The sequence below is a fragment of the Microtus ochrogaster genome, chromosome 5 (assembly GCF_000317375.1).
Source record: "Microtus ochrogaster isolate Prairie Vole_2 chromosome 5, MicOch1.0, whole genome shotgun sequence".
NCBI lineage: Eukaryota > Metazoa > Chordata > Mammalia > Rodentia > Cricetidae > Microtus > Microtus ochrogaster.
The window spans coordinates 54,990,092-55,011,600 of NC_022012.1; positions in this window are offsets into that span (position 1 = coordinate 54,990,092).

The following is a 21,509-nucleotide window of genomic DNA, read 5'->3' on the forward strand; positions in this document are numbered from 1 at the left end:
ACATCCATTTAGTTCCAAAGAAATACACCAAGGTCTACATTAATTATAAACTGGTTGGCCTATTAGCTCAGGCTTCTCATTAACTCTTATAACTTATATTAGCCCATAAAATTTGTCTGTGCTAGCCATGGTGCTTGGTACCTTTTTTGGTGAGGCAGAGGAAGTTCTGTGTCTGGCTTCCTTTCTGTCTGGGTGATGACTGCAGACTAAAACTTCCCTCTTCCCAGAATTCTTGTTGCCCCTTCCTCTACTTCCTGCCTGGTTTACCCACCTATACTTCCTGCCTGGCTACTGGCCAATCAGCGTTAATTTAAAATACAAGTGACAGGGTACAGACCATTGTCCCACAGTGCTTCCCCATACTTTTTTAAAACAAGAACTAGGAATCAGATTTCCTTTGTTTAGCTTTTCTCCTGACCATTAGCCATAAGAACTTACAATCAACATTTTAAACAAAGACAAACATCCATAATATATTTTATGGCAGGAATGTGGGCAAAGTTTTCCAGAATATGTCCTGCTGATTGGGGGTGCTGACAATCTTATTGGGACCTAAAGAAAATTTAGAATTATGATCATGTCCTGACTAATGGCATTTCAAAGTCCCTGCCACCACCAAAAAGTATGCAGTCCACTTTCATCAACACCATTTGAGTGTTCATGGCAGGACCTCTTAAAAGAGCTGCAAGGTTTTTAGCTAAAGCTGATTTAGGAAGCCTCTCTTAAATGAGAGGGCTTACCTCTAGCAAGCACAGCCCACTGAGAAAGTGCTGCTATCCAGAAGCTGTGCTTAACTCTATTCTTTTCTATCTAGAATAACTTCCCAAACTTTCTCAGTCTTTTAAGTGAATTTGGTCAGCCCCACATTGGCATGCCATTCTGTTGAGTGAGGTTTCTTTCCTGCCCTGAAGCCATTAAGTCCTGTCCTGTGGCGGTGTGATTTACATTGGCATTTAGAGTATAAGAGGTCATGACGAAGTGGGCCGGTTACTTAAAATCTACTCGCTGTAGGAATTCCTACAGCAAATTCTCCCTAATTCTCCTGTTCACATAGCTTATATATACATTCAGCAACAAAGTTTTGGCAATAAAAAAGGTTACAGAAATTTATTCTCAGGATCATAATGCATTCCTTGAGTAAATGATAAGGAGTAGAGCTATTTACCAATGGCAACACTTAGGTGGGGAATGGTGTTTGGCACTTTACCAGACAGTGGAATTGAAAACATCCCAATACTAAAGATATGTTTTCTTATGCTGCATGAAGCCCCAGAGCACAAGGAGGGAAACTTGTAATTTTTATTCTGGGCTGTGAGGTCAGACCATCTTTGCAGCCCTGGCTACCTGTGAAAATTTTTCCGTGTAAAGCTGTTTTTCTTTGGGCTTTGTTAATTAGTTGTTATTCTTGTTCTCCATATAAATTTTAGGACTGAAACATGAACAGTTAGTTAGCCAAGCTTTGAATTTCATATCATAAATTGAGATTAGAAGTTAGTGCTGAGTGTTAATTGTTAAGAAATTTAGTAGAGAGTGACCACTGATCTCTGTTATCAGTGAGGCCTGGCTAGCAAAATTTAAAAGATTTTGATTCAATAAACCAGACATCTGCACCTCTGTCCTTGAATATCATCTGTAAAGTCTAATTTGCAATCTGTTCGCAGAGAAATTCAGTCTAGTTTGGTTTTGAATCCTGAGGTTTTGAATCAGTTGATTGTATGTGATTTGTCTTAGAACTGAGAAGAAATTGTTGTTTTCTTATGTTGGTCTAAGTAAAAAAACAAACAAACAAACAAACAAAAAACCAAAAAAAAGCAAACAGGTTTCTAAGTGTCTTACAGTCCTGGTGAAACAGTAGAGCTAGTTATGAAGCATATCCTAGTATATTTCTGTTCACCAAAATTATACATTTTATGAGAAGTCATCTTCCTGACTATCCACAGATATATGTACCTATAAGATTGAGATGTAATCGTGAGGTTACATGTACAAATAATATGAAAATGCATGATAATAGGAAGATTCCACAACTGAATATGCACATATGAATCTACAGAGAGAAGCAGCCAGTTTTCCAGGGTCTGTGGTCCTGTAAGCCTTTCTTGAATGGGTTTCTCTCTGTCAGAAAATAATTAATCTGCTGGGTGAACATCTAAGTTATTAGTTACTATCTACTGTATCTGCTTCATAGCTTGCAACAGCTCACGACATTGCGCATGACAGTAAATTAAAGTTATGTGATATTTTAAATCTTCCGCTAGTGAACATTATTATTTGATTTCCTATTTCCCCATTTATTGTTCTCATGGTAATTTTCAAAAACCTTTTAGGTTGATATGTTCCTTTACAACAGATGAAACCAGTACACAGCTTTCTCATTTATTTACACTATTTAAACCTGAGTTAGAAGAAAGTATGGATGTATGTATGCGTATGTATACATAATTTCCTACTTGTGTTTATTCTACATAGACTAATTTGTACTTTTTTTCTTATTTTGTTCTGGAGTTCTATTAAAAGATAAAGATACACATAAGGGAGGGGTGGGAAACATGAAATTATATGAAAAAAAGTTTTATGTTACAATCTATGCAGAGAAAGGGACTAGGAATCTGAAAGCATTAGCCAATTTAGCACATAGTGCTGAAGAGCCTAGATTTTCTGACACTGATAACGGGACAAATAGTACAAAGTACTTGTATTTTTAATGCAGAAAACACAAGAGGGAAAGCAAATAGTAGACATGAATCAGATGCTGATTTCAATGACCAGTAGAGAAAGCAAATATATTTCAAAATATGATATTATAGATTGGATCTCAAATGATTCCCAAATACCATGAGCTGGATAAGGGTTTACTGCTGTACTGTAACTTAATATTAGGAGATTATGGGCCCTTTAGGAAGAAAGACCTAGTAGAAAGGAATTAGGATAGTGGGGATATCATGAAAGGATGTTGGGATCCATGCTCTTCACCCACCTTTCTGTTTTTCCAGTAGGATTTTTAGTCTAATGTATACTTTATATTATGATGTCTGCCTTGCCATAAGCCCAAAAATTGGTCAAGGAATCATGGACTAAACCTTCTGAAGCCCTGAATTGAAATAAACCTTTCCCACTTTAGAGCTACATATCTCATTCACCTGGACAACACAATAGAGCCAATCCCGTTGATAGAGGTGTGGGTGAGCCAGTTCCGAAACTGTGAACACAGGAGCGCTGCCCTAATTACTCATCTCTCATGAGCCAGCATGAGCATGGTAGAAATGCCCTGTACCACCCTTGTTCCTGCCCATCAATGCTTGAGGCAAGTGGGAGAGCTGTCCCTGTTCCTCATTAGCTGCAGCAATAGAAGAGTGGCCCCAGCACCATGCCAGGTCCAGTAGAGCTGGTCTTGGAGTTGTAAGGTGTTGGAGAACTGACCCTGAGGATGTGGAAGCAGCAGAACTTGCCCCAACTCTCGCTCATTGCTGCAAAGGATTAACAAGGAAGGGCGATGCAAGAGAAATCACCCTGGTGGTGAGGACATGGGCATCCTGCAACCAGACAGACCTAGAAACAGGGTTAGGAGTTGTCTCACCCCAACATCCACCCCTTCTGTGATCAGCTGGAGCATGTGAATGGACCAGTCCTGCAGACCCAAAGCTGGAAGACCTCTAAGATATGGGGTGAAAACATTATAACTAAAAGGAGTTCCAGTGGAAGACTATAATCCAGCATTAACAGTGCAGCAGAAACCGGAGGCCTCAAACCAGACCAATGACTCTTCTGAAGGAACACTTGCAAGTGAAACGTGTGGATAAAAGCATTCACTGCATGATTCAGTGTTTCACACTTTCCTTTTTGTCTTTCTTCTCTTTTTTCTCTTAATTTTTAATTTATTTTATTTTGGGGTGAGCTTACAAGGATAGAGGGAAAATACAAAAGAATGAAGAAATGAATGGGATGGAGATACATGATATGAAAGACACAAAGAATAAATTAAAAAACTTAAGAAAAGTTGAATATCTCAAATATTGTGTTACACAACAGGAAGGATTACTTACTCTCAAGAAACAGAAGGAAGTCAGTGCAGAAAGAGAGACCTTAGGGTATTTCTCTAATTAAGTCTTGGCAATTCAAGTTATTTTATGTTCATATTGTTTGAGGTATAAAAGTAGGCATATGAAAGCTATCTCTCTCACAACCCCCCCCCTGTGTGTGTGTGTGTGTTTGTGTGTGTAAAAATTCATAATAAGTAATGATTTGATTATCCATGGAAACTGAGTATGAAAGAAATTAAATCTTCAAGCTGATCATCTAGAAGGACTAATAGTTCAAGTTTTTATCCTAGCCTTGAGTCCAAGGAAGAAGATCAGTTTCCCAGCTAAAGGATATTCAAGCAGAAAGTATATTCTGTCTTATTAAATTTTTTATTATTTGTAGTTCTTTAATGGATGGAATAGCATGAGGCCTGTCTACATTGCCTAGATAAGTTGCTATTATCAATTCAGGTTCAAATATTAGTTTCAGCCTATAATCCTCTCATCAGAAAAAAATTTGTTCTAATATTTGTACAACTTATAGTCCAATGAATTTGGTACAAGAAATCACCAAATACCATAATGTTCAGGAGTTCAAACAGCATTAAATTCATTCCATACTCTCATATCTATCTGTCTGTCTGTCTGTCTGTCTGTCTATCTATCATCTATCTATCTATCTATCTATCTATCTATCTATCTATCTATCTATCTATCTATCATCTATCTATATAGCTAATCTATCTATCTATCTATCTATCTATCTATCTATCTATCTATCTATCTATCTATCTATCTATCTATCTGTCTATCATCTATCTATATAGCTAATCTGTCTATCTATCTATCTATGTATCTATCTATCTATGTATCTATCTATCTATCATCTATCTATCTATCATCTATCTATCTATGTAGCTAATCTATCTGTATGTCCACCTACTTTCCTATCTACATACCTCTTTTTATTTTTAACTTCCTTTCCTTTTAATCACAAAAGTTGAAATCAGTCAGAGAAAATTAGTTAGATCTGAGACAAAATTTAGAATTTCTATACTTAACCCCAAGTGTAAATTTCCCTTGTCAAGAAGAAAAGTAAACAAACAATATAAATAATCAAAATGTCGGGGCTGGAGAGATGGCTCAGAGGTTAAGAGCACTGTCTGCTCTTCCAGAGGTCCTGAGTTCAATTCCCAGCAACCACATGGTGGCTCACAACCATCTGAACTGAGATCTGGCGCCCTCCTCTGGCGTATGGGCAAACATTGAGGCAGAATGTTGTATACATAATAAATAAATAAATCATAAAAAAACTCAAAATATCTTTTTCACTAGTGATCAACGAGGAGAATGATCACCTGAAGAAATCACATCTATAAATTTTGGGGGATATTCTTATCTATGCAAAGTCATTGTCACTTCCTTTGTCATGTTGTCTTTTCTCTGTCTAAAACAAAAATCCACAGAACCAAGATTTAGATATAATGCAAAATCTGTTCCCATTTTATATAGTTGGTTCAATGAGTTTTGATGATAGGAACCATATTACTACTACATAAGTCAAATTACAGATTTTCTTCATCATGAAACTCTCTTGCAAACCTTAAAGGATAATCTCAACTTTACTATGTCTTGTTTTCAGTTGTCTACTTTGTCTTTTATATGTTACTGTGCATTCTCTAGTTCTTCATACAAGTAGAATAATGGAATGAGTATGTTTTGCATTTGCTCCTCTTGCACAGCATAATTTTGACTTCCATTCTTAGTATCATCTTTTTTTGTTTGTTGTTGAAGAGTATCCAATCATACTGCTTTTGATTTTAAATATGGCTGAACATATTTTATTTAAGAAAATTATGAGGAATCTATAGTATTCTGTATATTTACGTATTTTAAAACATACATGATTCTCTTAGATAAGTCTGTAGGATTAGATTTCTGATCTAGTAGTTTTCTAGTATTGTTTTATCACCTTGTGTCTTAATATACAACTCCCTGTTGAATGATAATGTGCAACTTTCCACTGGTGATAAATTCTAGTGCTGAGGAATAATCCCTCTGTACACTGTGAAAAATGTGTTGCTCTCATTTATAATAAAAAGCTGATTGGTTGATAGCTAGGCAGGATTTTGGGGGCAGGAAGAATGCTGGAAAGAAAAGGGTGGAGTCCAACGAGTCTAGAGCCAGGCACAAAAGAAAAACATGGGAAGTTCATAGGTGGGGTAAATGAGCCGTGGACAGCATGTAGGTTAATAGAAATGGGTTAAATTAAGTTGTAAGATGTGGCTGGAGATAAGCCTAAACTCTCACCAAAGTATTTGTAATTAATATTAAGTCTACGAGTGTTTATTTGGGAGTGGCTGCCAGGACACAGAAAAGTCTGCCTACACCCTAGCTTATCAAATATTTTGTTGGAATCCTGATTTAATTTTCTTCTTTTATTTGTGAAGTGCTTACTTGAACTCTGTCATCTGTCTGTTTAAGCTACCATAAAATTTTCAAAGGAGAGAATAACTGAAACAAAAATCCTGCAGATACTGTTTCAATAGTATTTTAGTCAGTCATATTTTTTTTTTTGCTTTGTCTACATGAAGGTATACCCTCTACTGCTTTTAAATAGTTTGTTTCAAGGATTTATTTTTAACAGTTTTCAAATGTTTATTGAGCTTATAATGTGGAACTATGAGTCAACTGGTACAAAGATAAATAAGCTAAAACTTCACCTCAAAGAACTTCTTGACTTGAGGAGGATTTATAAATTACATTTTATATTTAGAAGAATTAAAATCATTTTCATGGTAAGTAGTTTTAGTCCAGCTTTTGTGACAACAAAATAGAATACTTCTTTAGCTAATTAATTGTTTATTTGGTTAACACATAAAGAAAATTATTTGTCATATGGCTTAGCACGTAACTCTGCAGGATAGGGAGGTATCTCTGTTTCTCTTTTCACTCCAATGACCACACATTCAACCAAAGCACGCAAATAGAAACTCTTTCCTGTACTAAATGACATCATAATCACAATGTTTTATACAATGATTCATACCACTGAAGAGCTATACACTGTACATAAAGTTCATATTTGTCTATGTAATAACAAAACATATTGACATTGTTTATTTAGTGATTAACTAGTAGCATTTTGTCTTAGTGATCAAAATTTTAAAACAGAAAATTGAAGAAGAAAACTATTGTCATTTCACAATGTAGATGCAGATGTGGGATTTCCCTGTGGCCATTGATTAATAAAGAAACTGCTTTGGACCTATAGCAGGGCAGAACTTAGCTAGGCAGGGAAAACTAAAATGAATGCTGGGAGGAAGAAGGTGGAGTCAGAAAGAAGCCATGAAGCCGCTGCCAGAGACAGACGTGCTGAAACTTTGCTGGTAGGCCACGATCTCAGGGTGATACACAGATTAATGAAGACGGGTTAAATTAAGAAGTAAGAGTTAGCAAATAAGCTAGAGCTAATGGTCCAGGCAGTGATTTAAATAAATAATTTCTGTATGGTTATTTTGGGGCTGAGCAGCTGGGAACCAACAAGAGCCTTATAACAGGACTCAGGTTAAAGCACTCTTAGACCATTGACTTTCTCTCTATTCTTTTAAATACAACTGATGGAAAGATGAAGAAAAAGAAGTGCTGTAGAATCATAGGTGGTGATAACCAACCAAGCAAGTGGGTGACAACCTGAGTTATGAATCTGTGTCTCAAACAACAATAATAACTAAAAGATGTCTGTTCATTATTATTCAATGTCCAGCACTTGAGAAAGAGATTGGTTCTAAGGTTAGTCTGTGCTATACAATGAGACCCTGACTCAACATCAAGAAAACAGAATATTACAATATTATTACATGAAATTTGATCCATGTAAACAGAATGTGCTGGGCTTCCTTTTGAGATTTTTATATGATAATTTTTTGAATATAGTCTCATATAGTAAGTCAATAATTCATACTGAGAAGAAACAATACATAGTCACACAATATTAACTTTAAAAATTCTATTTTGAGACTAATTTACCAGAACTGTATTTTACTTTAAATTTTTCATCTATATTCATGAGCCTATTGGTTTGTAATTTAAATATTATCCTGTCTTTATTAAACCAGAGCTATTTTAGCTACGAAATGTATTGCTAAGCTTCCTATCTTGTTTAATGCTTTTTAAATAGGACTTTAAAATTGCATTTTTATCAAAGTAATATAAATGCACAGACACAAATTTAAATTATAAGAAAGGGCTTTAAAAAATCCAGCCATCTCCTTTTCAGTCTTCATTCTGTCTTGATTCCCAGAGCTATCTGCTTTTATTCTGTGTTGTTTTAGAGCTTTTGTAAGTTTTACACATATTTATACTAATTTCATTTATAAATTTAGATGTTATCTATTCACTTGCTATATGCTTTGTCATGTTTATGCATCTTCTCCTTCTTGTGTACTTAGATACTTGTTTAGTCCCATAATATATATGCATTTTAAAGATACCCCTGTTTCTTATTGTATTAGCTAGGAATAGCAGCTCCATGCTCAACTTTTACACATAGGATATTAAATTATTAAAGATGTTAGGACAAGAAAAAATGCAAAGGGCATTCATTTATCTATAGTTGTCAGCATTTTGAAGTTTATTATTTCTTATTAGGGGATCAACATATTTTTAGACATGTAACATTGTACAGCTATGTTAATATTGTATGTGTTGCTCATACTCACCCCTCTGTTACTCTTGATTCTCATCTTCCATTCTCACTATTTCCCCCCATACCTTTCACATGTCCTGTAGACATCTTTTGATGTTTTCCTAGATTCCACATATCAGAAAAAATAGATGATTCTTGTTTTTGTGGATCTGACTTATTTAACATAAGATAATCCTCTCTGTTCACAATGGCCACATGTTTGAATTAACCCTATGCCATCAGAAGATAAATGGACAGAGAAAATACAGCATATATACATAGTGAAGTTTCATTCAGCCGAAAGCAGGGATGCAGTTATGTGGGGAGAACTAGTTTGGATATTTATTCACTGTCTATGAGCCAGCATGCATTGTCCTGTTTCTATTCATTCTAAATGTCAATACCCATATATCATTAATTTTATTTGTATTGTTGATGCAAAAACCATAGTGCTCATCTTAGAGGGAATAAGAGACAGTTCATTCTTGAACCAATTTGAGTGCATATAGACTGAGAACACAGATTTAAATTTCATTTTCTAACATGAAAACAATTTCATGAAATTTTTATGGTTTTACAGAACAAAGTCATAAATCAAGATATGTTTAAAATAATTGTTGAGTATAACAGAGAGATGGTTACAGTAATATGGGAAAGCTTTTCTATAAATGTAAAATGCTAAATGATGTCATTGTTAGTTTTTTAATTGGTGGAAGCTAGTGGTGTGTTAAGATGAGAGTTTCTATTCTTTTAAAAAAAATCTATTAGTTGCTCTCCTTCTTCAGGTTCTCACCACTGTGATGAAACACCATGACCAAAAGGCAAGTTGGGGAAAAAATGGACATGATGTGGGATTTCCCTCTGTATACTCTGATTAACATTAATGAATAAAGAAACTGATTTGTGTTTGTTGATAGGGCAGAACTTAGGTAGGTGGAGAAAACTAAATGGAATTCTGGAAGGAAAAAGGCAGAGTCCGAGGGATGCCATGGAGTCACCACCTCTGGAGAAAGATGTGCTGAAACTTTGCTGGTGGGCCATGACCTCGTGGGTGATTCACAGATTAATAGAGATGGGTTAAATTAATATGTAAGAGTTAGCCAATAAGAAGCTAGAGCTAATGGGCCAAGCAATGATTTAAATAATACAGTTTCTGTGTGGTTATTTTGGATCTGGGTGGCTGGGATGGACAAGCGGCCTCTCCCTCAACAAGGATATATTCAACTTAGACTTCCACACCATAGTTCATCATTAAAGGCAGTCAGGACAGGAATTCAAGCAGGGAAGAAACCTAGAAACAGGAGCTTTTAGAAAGTCTTTAATTTCTTCCTTGACCCTTTGGTGTTTAAGATGAGCACCATGTTTACTTTCCATGTGTTTGGTGGCTTTCTGAAATTAGTGTTGTTGAATTCTAATTTTAAGGCATGGTGATCCAATAGAATACATGGGGTTATTCCATTTTATTTATCTGTGGAGGTTTGCTTTGTTACCTAGTATGTGGTTAATTTTTCAGAAGGTTCCCTGAGGTGCTGAGAAGAAAATATATTATTTTATATTCAGATGAAATGTTCTATAGATGTCTGCTAAGTCCATTTGAGCCATAATATCTCTCAGTTTCCTTACTTCTCTCTTAATTTTCTGTCTGGAAGACATGTCCAGTGGTGAGATTGGGGTGGTGAAATCTCCCACTATTAGTATATGAGGTTTAATGTGTGATTTAAGCTTTAGTAGTGTCTCTTTTACATATGAGGGTGCCCTTGTGTTTTGTTTGGGGCATAAGTGTAGAGCATTTAGATTTTCTCTTGATTGATTTTTTTCTGTGACAAATATGAAATGTCCTTCTTTGTCTCTTTTGATTGATTTTACTTTGAAATATATTTTGTTACATATTAGGATATCTACACAACCTTCTTTTCTAGGTCCATTTAATTGAATTTTTTCCCAAATCTCTTACTCTAACAATGTCTGTCTATGAGGTTGAGATATGTTTCTTGTATGCAGCAGAAGGATAGATAGATTCTGTTTTCAAATTTAGTCTGTTAGTCTGTGTCTTTTTATAGGTGAGCTGAGTCCATTGATACTGAGGGATATTAATAACCAGTGTGTGCTAGTTCCTGTAATTTTTGATTTTGTTGGTGGTGATGTTATTCTGTGTGTTTCCCCCTTCTTTGGGATTTGCTGTTGTGAGATCATCTATTTTCTGTGTTTTTGTGGATGTAGATAACTTCTTTGGGTTGGAGTTTTCTTTCTAGTACTTTGTGTGTGACTGGGTTTGTAGCTAGGTATTGGTTAAATTTGGTTCTGTCATGGAATATCTTGTTTTGTCCATTTACGCTGATTGAAAGTTTTGCTAGGTATAATAGGACTGGCATCCATGCTCCCTTAATGTCTGACATTTGACAAGGACCTTCCGACTTTTATTGTTTCCATTGAGAAGTCAGGTGTAATTCTGATAGTTCTACCTTTACAAGTTACTTGGCCTTTTTCCTTTGCAACTCTTAATATTATTTATTTATTCTGTTTGTTTATTGTTTTGATTATCATGTGGCAAGAGAACTTTTTTTTAATCCAGTCTATTTGGTGTTCTGTAAGCTTTATATGGATATCTTTCTTTAGATTTTCTTCTATGATTTTGTTGAATAAATTCTCCGTACTTTTGAGTTAGACTTCTTCTCCTTCTTCTATCCCATGTATTCTTAGATTTGGTCTTTTCATTGTGTCCCATATTTCCTAGATATTTTGTCTCTAGCTTTTGTTTGATTTAATATTTTCTTTGACCAGTTAATCTATTTCCTCTATGGTATCTTCAGCACTTGAGATTCTCTCTTCCATCTCTTGTATTCTGCTATTTATGTTTGCATTTGTGGTTCCTGATCATTTTCCCATATTTTCCATTTGCCAGAATTCCCTCAGATTGTGTTTTATTAATTTGTCTCTATTTTGGTTTCTTAGTCTTAAATCATTTCTTTCATCTGTTTAATTGCTTTTTCTTGTTTTTTTTTTAAAAGGTTTGTTGATTTCTTCCATTTTTTTTGTCTTTTCCTCCATTTCTTTGAGAAAAATTTTCATTTACTCATTAAGGTCCTTAAACATTCTACTAAATGTATTTTTAGGTCATTTTCTTCTGCTTCATCTATATTGGAGTGTCCAAATCTTGCTGTGGTAGAGCTACTCATTTTTGTTGGTGTTGTGTTGCTATTTGTGGTATTGTGTGTATTCTTACCTTGTCTACCCATCTTTTTCTCTGATTGTTGTAGCTGGGGCTATGCCTCTGGTGATCAATCTTCCAGGTACCAGTAGATTTAAAGCTTAGATGGTTGTTCCTCATGGCACAGTTGGGCCATGGTTCTAGTCACTCTAGAGGTCACTTGGCATTCCTGGAGGTTTCTTGGTGCTCCTGTGGGTCATTCTACCATCAAGGAGGTTGTTTGACCTGCTTCCATGGGGGTCACTTGCTTAGGCCTGCTCTCTCTAAGATCTTTGGCTTGGGCCTGGTCCTGTAGAGTTCTTGGCTCAGGACTGTTCTCTTGGAGGTTGTTCTCTTGTACCTGTTCCTGATGAGGTCTCTGATATGGGCATTCTTTGACAGAGGTTGCTGGCTTGGACCTACACCCCTGGAGGTGGCTCCCTTGTACTTGCTCCTGTGGAGGTCACTGGCTCAATCTTGGTCCTCCAGAAGTCACTGGCTCAAGCTTGCTTCTGCTGAAGTCGCTGGCTCACTTTCTTGCCTGTCTTGGGTTTATTTTCTTATTCTAGTCCTCCTTTGGATATTTAGTTGACTTATTTTTATTCCTTCCTGTTGAACCATTAAAGTAATAAAAACTATTACTTCTTACAGAGTGTAATTTTGGCCATATATCAACAATTTTAAGAATAACTTTTTTCATTATTGTTATTTTCTAAATATTCTCTGATTATATGTTTTAGGTTCTTGTGCTTTACAAAACAGACTCACTCACCCACCCAAAAACAAAAATATCTTTTAACCAAACCAGCAAGGTGTAGGCAGACTTGCCTTTGGGCAGAGCCAGGCATGTTTGGCTCTTCCTCACTCAGGCAGTCCTACAGCAGTGGCAGAGATTTCACTGTCCTCTGGGATCCTCCAACCTTTGTTTCTTAAAAGTAGGAAATATAGCTGAGGTTTCTAGCCTCTGTGTTGCTTTCTCATAATGCAGGTTATTGTTGCTTTGAGAAAATAACACTTTTCTCCAAATGTTTTCTTTCTTACCCTTAGTTCTACTTAATTTTGCACCCACAGGATGTGCTCTTTTGCAGTTTTCAGTGCTACTGGACGTTGTCTTTTGAGTTTTCTTTCTTAAAAAATATGATTAATGTTACAATTTCACCATTTTTGACTGTATTTGTGAATGTAACCAAAGGAAATTGGATATTTGTGCTTATCTTACCAGTTTTTAAAGACTGAAGAGAAACTTGAAATCTTGTATACATCTTCAAACTTCGCTGAATTTGGCTATATGTTAGTGTCATTGGCTCTCATACAATCCTTTATGGACTAATGAAATACTATGGGTGACCTCTCAAAAAAATGAAAGAGTAATTTAATATAAAGTATTTTAGGTCTTAGTCAGTTAGCTTTTAAAATGGATTTACTTGAATTAATGTTGTATATGCTGCAATATAAATACTCATCATTTACTTAAGGTGATGCTCTGGGAAGTTTTGAAAACTTACTTCCAGTAACTGTGTTTCTGGAACTGTGCAAACTCTATATCTTTAAATTGACCACATAGACTCAACAGTTGGACTAGAAAAATCCACCTTTCTAGGTAAGCCTAAGATTTCTATCAATGGCACTCATTGTACAGCAGCTATACCCTGGTACCCTGAGTTTAATGTTTGTAATAACCATTCTCATGGGAAAGCGAAGCAACTATCATGTAATCAAACCCTTGTAACTGGTTAATAGCACAAAGAAAACTTTTTGCATAAAATGCTTTAAAAATAAAACAATTAATTTAAGCTCTTGTGCTTAACTACCAGGAAACTAGAGCTCAAAAGTTTTATTCTGTTTTGCCAAAAAAGAAAAAAAAATTCTAGGTTTCCTTACAGAAATCCTTGCTTTCTCTGTGCATTTTTTTCTTAATGTGACCTTCAAAATAAGCACTGCACTGGTGATTTATGCATAGGAGATCTTATTGTGTGTGTTTATTTTTCTGTTCTGTCACTGTTTTATCTCGTCATCTTACCTTTAGGGACAACAACAACAACAACAACCAGAAACAACAGTGTGTATGTGGGGGGGGGGGGGCATTTCACATCAACCACACTGTTTAATTCAAAACCAATGACACCTGGATTCCTGAGCATTTCTAAGTGACATCTGAGAAAAAACATAAGTGCACATAAAATGCACACTCCTATGCGCATTTCAAGAGTGATATTTGTCAGAAGTCTGTAGAGTGCGATTTTGTACCTATATTTTCAAAGTCTTCTGAGCAAGTCTAAGGCTGTCAGTCAGTTTATGAACAGCTCTAGAAGGGGAGGGGAAAATGGAACTAGCTCATTGTGCCAGGTACCTCAAGCGACTGGGGACAGCAGCTTCAAAGAGACGTTGACATTTGGTTTAAAAAGCCTGCTAGACGACTTGCTCAGCTTATTCTTTTCTACTCAACAAAAGTAGCATTAAAATCTATCTTAAAAAAGAGCAAACTTCTGAACATTTAAATCTTGGAATTTCTGATAGAGTTTCTCATAAAAGGTAGAATGAGCAAGCAGTTAAATGTCCAAGGTTTAAATTTCACCTTTATCAGAGCTGAGGGTGTGAACATTGAAGTTTAACCTTTACAGGATTCTGCTGCAAGCAGCTCAAGATAATCTGGAAACATTTCTTTCTTGTGATAGAATTTAACCCAGAGCTAGCAGGGAGAAACAGATATTTAATTTACCCTTTAAGCCAACTAACTCTTTAAATATCAAATGTTCCAACCAATTTTCAGCAAACACTGGGTAGCTGTTGATATTCTCTTCCCCAGGCCAGGGCTACCACTGTTCTCCTTCATGGAGGAAGGAAAGGACCATAGACCTTAGATCCCAGAAACAGAAATTGGAACTGGGTAAGGATACTTGCAAGAATGGTTTAGGGTCAGCCTTGCTTTTACTGTCCTCTGTTTTATAGCCATTTCTACCCCATCCTCATTTTTTGTGTTCAGATGTTCTGGGAAAGATTCCTCCCTTTGTGATAGTGCTTTACTGTGAAGGCTTAAGGAGGGGAGGATGAAAGATCGCCTTGACCATCATTGTCCACTAAGGGGTTTATCATTGCTTTACAATGGGCATCATTGATAGACATCTTAGCCTAACATAAAAGGTCGATTTTTTTTTTCTCGTACAACTGTAGAGTTCTGAGCATCTGGAAGGACCAGTGTCTCTGCTGACAGGGTTCTCAGAGGTAGCATAACCCTAGTTATGCCCAGCTCATTTTGAATTCAAGCTGACCTTAAACTTGCCCATCAACTTCTTTCTTATTTTTTGTGTGCCTTCTAACTTCATGCTTCGTACAACTAAAACCTAACCGAATATTTTTAAACAGGTAAAAAACAATATGGTCCTGGGCTTTGTAAAGAAAACGAGCCATTTTGCTGGATGTGTCTATCAAACTTTCATTGAATTAATGAACCCTCTCAACGGGAAGACAACACAAAGTACTGCATTAGTGGTTCCTGATTGTGTGTCCATTCCCAAATACAGCATCCAAATACAGAAGGGAAGACAGTCCACTAAAGGGTTTAAAGCATGAGCAGGCTGCCTTTTGATCCTTATAAATTTGAAATTATAAATTCTTCAAGACCTTATAAAATGTTGAAGTAGCCTGTAGAAAGTTTATATGTTTGGCCCAGGTTTATATGTGTGTGTGTGTGTGTGTGTGTGTGTGTGTGTGTGTGTGTATGTGTGTCTCACTGGGAGAGGAGAAATTGCTTCATTGCAAGAACCTTTGTCAGTTTAAAATGCTCTTTTCTTAAAATTGAAGAAAGATTTTGATTGGGTAGTTTAAGTTTTGTTTTGTTTTTTCTAGTTCTTGTTACCTCTTACTGTCACTGCAAGAGCTTGTTGAAGTGTGGCTTTTTGCACAGTTTCTAAAGAATTTTTTCTTTGATTCAAAACCCAATTACCTGTTTTTAAAGTAACAGGACAGAATACGTTTCTTCTGCTCTTTCTTTGAAGTTTCCGAAAGCTGGAAGTCTCCAAAAGGTAATTTTAGAAACAGGGCAGATAACACCCCTGTCTCGCCACGCATGTGCTATAAAAGGACAAATGAGTCATACAAATGCATTCCATTAGTGACCTTGTTGGAAATTCAATTTTACCACATTCATGAGAAAGCCCTAATTTTAAAATGCCTTAAAATGGCTGCTACCCTCAAAAATGCACCCGGAAGTCATGCAGATGCGCAGAATTTGATATTTGCGCGTTTATTTGGTTCAAGCTAAGGCTTTCCATGTCGGTTTTCAAAGTGCATCAAGTTCAATAGTAAAACCAGGCATTTGCTCAGCCGCCAAAATCCCTTTCCAGCAATGCTGATTATCTCAGCAGTTACTATCCAGCTTCAAGCTTCTGGGCTTGACTATTAACTTGACACATAGCATCGTTTTCAGATGATGGGTCCAGTCCTTCCTTGCTTGCTCTCCTTTCGAATGGTCCATTACTCCATTCCAAAAGCTGTTTTATGGGCTGTTAAATCTGATAGTTTTACCTGTTTGAGTGCGGATGTAAATCTGTTGTGTCAGCTAGTGTTGATGACCTAGGCTTTAGCCTGTTTTGGAAACCCGCTGATTTAAAATTTAGCAGGTAACCATTTGCTGACAATTCTATAAAGAGTCAATGCCTAATTTGTTCTCCCTTTCAAAAACTGTACGGATTTTTAGATTTCCTGATTTATAAAATGTTTTATTGATATGTTAAAATCCTTTATCAGTAGATTTGTATTATAAAAGTTTCTTTCAACTGAAAACAAAACAAAAATTTGCCACAAGGGTTTCTTTTTTTCTTTCTTTTTTTTTTTTTTTTTTTTCCGAGACAGGGTTTCTCTGTGGCTTTGGAGCCTGTCCCGGAACTAGCTCTGTAGACCAGACTGGTCTCGAACTCACAGAGATCCGCCTGCCTCTGCCTCCCGCGTGCTGGGACTAAAAGCGTGCGCCACCATCGCCCGGCCTCCACAAGGGTTTCTGACCATTGTAAAGAGGCGTGGGTTCCATCTGAAGCAATTCTAGACATTTTATCCTGGCTCTTGCAAAACAGAAGCTGGCTAGAACACTTGGTCCCAAGCCCCGCATCTCCTGACTGTCATTCAGCCCCCCGGGTTGCGTGTTTCATCCGATGGCTTCCACCTGCTCTCTTGGTTTATAGTTTCTTACCCGCTCTAGAATCAGCAGGACTGAGCAGTACAAATGGCAGGTGACCCTTCTCTTTCACGGACACCCCCACTCCACCACCCAGTCTCCCCATTCCCAATCCACACACCCCCAAACACACACACGCGCCCCAGAGTGTTCTCTCCACACACTAGGTCCATGCTAATTCTTCCTGGAAGGAAGCAGCCCTTGGCAAACAGCCACACTTTGGATTTCATGTTGTTTCAATCAAACCAGCCCATTAGAGAGTACGGCTTCTATGGAATTTTGGCATTCGGATAGAAGCTGTTTCGTGGTCAGTAATGAATGAAGTTTTTGAATTTGTCACCTCGACTTCCGATTTGGGGAGCTAGCTTTTTATTTCACACTGTCTAATGTGAGCCATTGCTTGAGTTGTAGCAGTTTACAGAAGTAAAAGTAGGGGCAAGAGGCAGGGAAGGATGGGGAAAGTTTTTCCTAACCTCAGGAGCTAAGAGGCCCGATACTCTGATACTTCTCATTTCCTTGCAAAGATTAGGAATTAAGCCGATTGCCACTAGCCATTTGAAAGAGCCATGGATTCCGATGACAGTTTCCCTTTTAAAAAACAAATAGATACCTTAGAGAAAGTTCTCTTTAGCACGGACATATCCCACAGGCACTATTGTCTGTATTCATGTGAAATGTAACCATACACCTAAAAATAAAAGTTTCTCCCCCCTCAGCAGAAATAAATACTCTGGTTAAAATATTCCCATAAAGGAAGAAATAACTTGAAAATCATTGAGACTGAAGAAAAAAATAGGTAAATAACTAAAGGCCTAACCCTGAGAGGCAATAGTTGAAAATCTATAATTCAAGGTAGCTGGGCTTCAAGGTTGAGGCAGCTAGTAAGTTTCATTTCTCTGACTCCTCTAAGTCATGAGCTATGTAGAAAGCATTTTCCTTTTTGTCTGCAAAACATGGGTCTCACAGTGTAAATGCATATAAGTTCAATGCCTTCATCAAACTGTTATTTCTATAAATCAGAGCTTGACTCTTTCTAATAAAATAATATTGTGAAGCAGTGTGGTTTCCTTCATTTCTTAGCAAATTGTTTAGGGAAGAGCTTCTCTGTTGGCCTAATTATAACAGTTAATGGCTGTGAGGGCAGAGAGAAGGCTTTCGTGGTGACCCTGGGGAGCCATTGAGGGTAACTACTGTTCTTAGAATACGGTACCAGACACTGCTCTGTGTTTGACACACAGCTTCCTGTTCCGTTCTTACAACAACCTAGTAAAGTAGGTGATATCATTTTCTTCCTCTTTGGTTTACTGCCAGAATGAGTGTATTAGTTAGGGTTTCTGTTGTTGTGAAGAGACACGCTCTTATAAACAAAATTATTTAATTGGGACTGGCTTATGATTCAGAGGCTTACTTCATTGTCACCATGGCAGAAAGCATGGTGGCCCACAAGCAGACATGGTGCTGGAGAGGTAGCTAAGAGTTGCTACTTCAGGATCATCAGGCAGCAGGAAGAGAGAGTGAGTCACTAGGTCAATTATATATATTTAATAGTCACTGAACTCCTTCCCTTATAAAAATATATGAAATTGAGAAAGCATTCAGTAAAGATATACTGCATGCAATGTTGAAATTTCCTATTATTTATCTTTCTTACTAGAAATAAATTCTAACTTAAAAATATATGCTATTATCTCATTCTTTCAGTTATTCAGACTTTCAGCCATGTTTCCCCTCTCCCGTACCTTCTAAAGCAGCAGTAGAAACAGTCTTTTTACTTAAATGAGCTGGCTGGAAATGAATAAATCCTCTGTATGAGGGGTGTTTGGGGAAAAGAACAAAGAGAAGACAGATTTTGCACTCTTCAATAAGTTTAATGAAAAAGCAGATGTCTTCTACGTCTAGATCTGGTTGGAAAGTATTCATTTAAAATGATTTTTTTTGCCATTGATGGAAGGCGGGGGAGTGTAAAATGTATATGGAAAGATGTATTTTGTCCTTGGAACAAATGGGAAGATTATTTTTATGCCCAATCCATTACACAGTGAGTTCCTCTAAGGCACACACAATGTGGACTTGTGCTTCAACCTTGCAAGCTCAGCACCTAGAACATGAAATTCTTGGTAAATATTAATTGTGAAATTTGAATAGTTATGGCATACCTTAACACTGTCCTTATTTACTATTACAGCAAGGTCACCTTCATATTTCTGGATGATGGCTGCCTCAGGGGACCTTCTTATACCTGTGTTTGAACCTTGTCAAAAAGGTTTTCAGGAGTGACATATACCTTTCATACAGTTCCCCAAAACATTGGGTTGCAAACACAGAAAATTTAAGATTGTGTTTTTAGTATGCTAGGCACTAAAATTGTCTAAGATCAAAAATTTCTCTTCTTCTAAATGTAAGCATAGTCTATTACTTAGAGCCATGAATCATTTAGGCATGTATAAGTAGGTATATCTCTGCAGGAAAATGGGAAACTTAGCATTTTATCTCAGAATAATGTTGAATTTGTACAAAAATTTCAAAGACAGCACAGGTCCCCATCAGCCCTCCAGCAAACTTGCCTAGTGTTAACATTCAATGCAATCATATTAGATTTCTCAAAACTTAAAATTTAGCAGAAGTGTAATACTGTTGGCTAAGCCATGTTATTACTAAAGTCGAACTTTCATTTTTACTAAGCATTTACATTTTAGAATTTAATCCTCCTCAGGACAGGAAACTATATTTCATCTTTATAATTATCTGGTTCCCTATAATTTTGTGACAATTTCTTAGCCTTTCGATTTATTTTATAATCGTGGCAGTTTTGATTGACAGTCGCAGATGTTTTGCAGAATTTTCCATAATTTGTCTGTCTGATTAGCCTCATTGCTAAACTGGACTTATCTGTATGGCAGAGAAGAGGAAAGAGCTAATATCCCATTCTCAGTGCATTGTCTCATGGGTTTGTGGCGTTAAAAGGACGTGTGACTTTAACTTTGATCACTCGAGTTTCTTCACTGTAAATCTGCACTATTCCATCCTGGGTATTTAGAAATCAGCTCATCACACATCTTAGTCTTAGAAAGAATACAGCACAAGGAATCTTTGCTTTGGCTATGTACATATTATAACTTTGGGCAAGTTACTTAAATACTTCTACTCCATTTTTTAAAAAATAAAATATGCATCATAATAATAATCACATCATTATTTCTTCTTGGCTTATGTTGTATGGTATAAAATTGTGTATCTATAACTTGGTGTAGATCACATGACATATAATCAGTGTATATGTGTACATATAATATGACTATAGCTGGATACAAATACAATTGTATATATGAATATAACTACTTGAGAGACTGCTATTCAAATTTAAGATAAAGGAATACCAGTCATGTTCAGTTTTTGGTTTCCATAAATTAGTACTTAGTGATATAAGTCAGTAAAGATGGGCTTTGAGGTTATTAAGACAGTTCTCTTGCATTTGTTTATTTGTATATTTATCTATTTAGTGTGTGTGTATGTGTGTATGCACTCACACATTGGCATGCTTGCAAAGGTCATAAGATTAACATATACAATGCGGGTCGCTCCTTCCACCATGTATGTTCTATAGTTGAACTTAAATCATCAAAGCTGACAATGAACACTTTTAGCGGGTGAACCATCTCATTGGCTCTGTTATGGCATATTTTATTCAAGTATGTCACACAATTTTTCTCACTTTTAATTGGTTAATTAAAGCATAACTATTTATTTTGTATTAGTCGGTTTCCCCATTTTCAAATCCACAAAGAAAGGAATTTATTTAACATATCTGACAAAACTTAAAAAGATTAATAACAACAAATAAATTATGTTCCCAGTCATTTAATATAATCCCTTAGATTTCTTGGAAAATACGATGGAATGGCATGTACTTGGAATCTGAGTCTAGTACTGAGAAGATGTGGACCCAGCCTGGATCTGCTCATCAGAATTGAATTTGTCTGGTTGAGGTCACCAAATGTGTCCAATATATCAAGTATTACTGTAACCTCAGATGACAACTTAATGCCACAGAAAACACTGCATTTGTGAAAATGAGGATAGGAAAAAAGGATGGATTTCAGTTTGCCAAATTTCTCACTCTACAAAACCACACATGTGAGAACAAATGATGGGGAGGTTTGAGGATGATATGACTCTTATATTATTCAAACCAAAGCGCTTTTCTACAGTCTCTGATAAAATAAAGATAAGTGTACCCCAAATGGCATAGGTTAGAGGGGAGTGACTGAAGAATAAATGGAAAGGAACGTGACAGAGAAGGCCATGAGCCAGCATGTGGACTTCATTCCTTTTTTTTTTTTTGAACATTCCATAGGATTTTTTTTATTTATTTATTAAAGATTTCTGTCTCTTCCCCGCCACCCCCTCCCATTTCCCTTCCCCTATCCCAATTAAGTCCCCCCCCCA